The 1,156-nt window shown below is 45.3% G+C and overlaps 1 protein-coding gene and 1 long non-coding RNA gene across 2 annotated transcripts in view; one reads left to right on the forward strand and one right to left on the reverse strand.

Annotated features, from left to right (window-relative positions):
- Positions 1 to 1,156, reverse strand: part of LOC101851541 — a gene marked incomplete in the record, with an annotated part of 136,551 nt that overhangs the window by 81,297 nt on the left and 54,098 nt on the right.
- LOC118477235 overlaps positions 694 to 1,156 on the forward strand; it is a 12,634-nt gene continuing 12,171 nt past the window's right edge. Inside the window, exon 1 of the long non-coding RNA XR_004858233.1 lies at positions 694 to 818. This is a non-coding gene — a long non-coding RNA (uncharacterized LOC118477235). The remainder of the gene's footprint in view (positions 819 to 1,156) is intronic.

The raw sequence follows: 1,156 nt of genomic DNA on the forward strand, positions 1-1,156 counted from the left end.
CTCTCTCTCTCTCTCTCTCTCTCTCTCCCTCTCTCTCTAAACTAGACACACACATACACACATACTCACATATACACTTACACACGTACACACATACATAGTTACTGATTTGCACATCTGAGAGTTTTGTAAGACACAGAGATAGGCATGCATGCTTTACCATGCTCATATGCGCGCTTAAATACATACAAATGATACTGATGATTAGCATATAAAATTATTTTTTTTACTACATGTACTATCATGGTTCCAGAGGAGGGCACTACTAAGAAGCTATGTGAAAGTTAGGCAGAGAAAGAAAAAAGAGAAAGAGAGAGAAAGAGAGAGAGAGAGAGAGAGGGAGAGAGAGAGGGGGGGAGGAGGAGGAGGTAGGGGAGGAGGAGAGGAAGGAGGAGGATGAGGTGGGCGTACAAAAAAAGGGGAAAAACAGAAAAAAGAGAAACAAGAAGATGGAGTGAGTGAGAGAGTCAGGAGGGGAGAGAGAGAGAGAGAGAGAGAGAGAGAGAGAGAGAGAGAGAGAGAGAGAGAGAGAGAGAGAGAGAGAGACCGGTAGCAAAAACGATTTTCGCATGGTATCAACCTTCAGCGGCCGGTGCTGCCTGCTATAATGACCAGTGGCCTGTCATCGTTTGACTGACAGAGTCAGACCCTGACACTTGAGTGATTGGCCCTGATAGATCACGGTCTCCACAGGGCGCCCACGGATATCCCAGTCAGGAGCCAGAGCCCGACCCGTGATAAATTCCCCAGGTGTGGGTGGCAAACCAAACATGCTGGAGATTGGCGGCCCATGGAGATCATCTGCTCTTTTCATCAAGGTCGGTAACTCATAATGTCCGCCCTGTTCTTCTTAAGTCTTGAGATGAGCTAAAAGTCGACGGTAGTTACTAATAGCCTTCGAAAAACTGAAGCAAAAGAAGAAAGAAAAAAAAAAACCTACCTCCATTCCCCGTCCGACGTCCGACCCCACTCCCCTATTATTTCTATGTTATTTTGCTCTCTTCTTCTGGCATTTGATAATTTTTCCTTTACACCCACACCGCACCGTTTTTGTGTCCTGAGAAGAGTTTAAAATGGCGTGTTTACTGACTGATAAAATGACGTAAATACTGACCAAGACTATTATGTCAGAAAAATCTGCAATCCTACCCTCCCC

This window comes from Aplysia californica, unplaced genomic scaffold (genome assembly GCF_000002075.1).
Source record: "Aplysia californica isolate F4 #8 unplaced genomic scaffold, AplCal3.0 scaffold00003, whole genome shotgun sequence".
NCBI classification, from domain to species: domain Eukaryota; kingdom Metazoa; phylum Mollusca; class Gastropoda; order Aplysiida; family Aplysiidae; genus Aplysia; species Aplysia californica.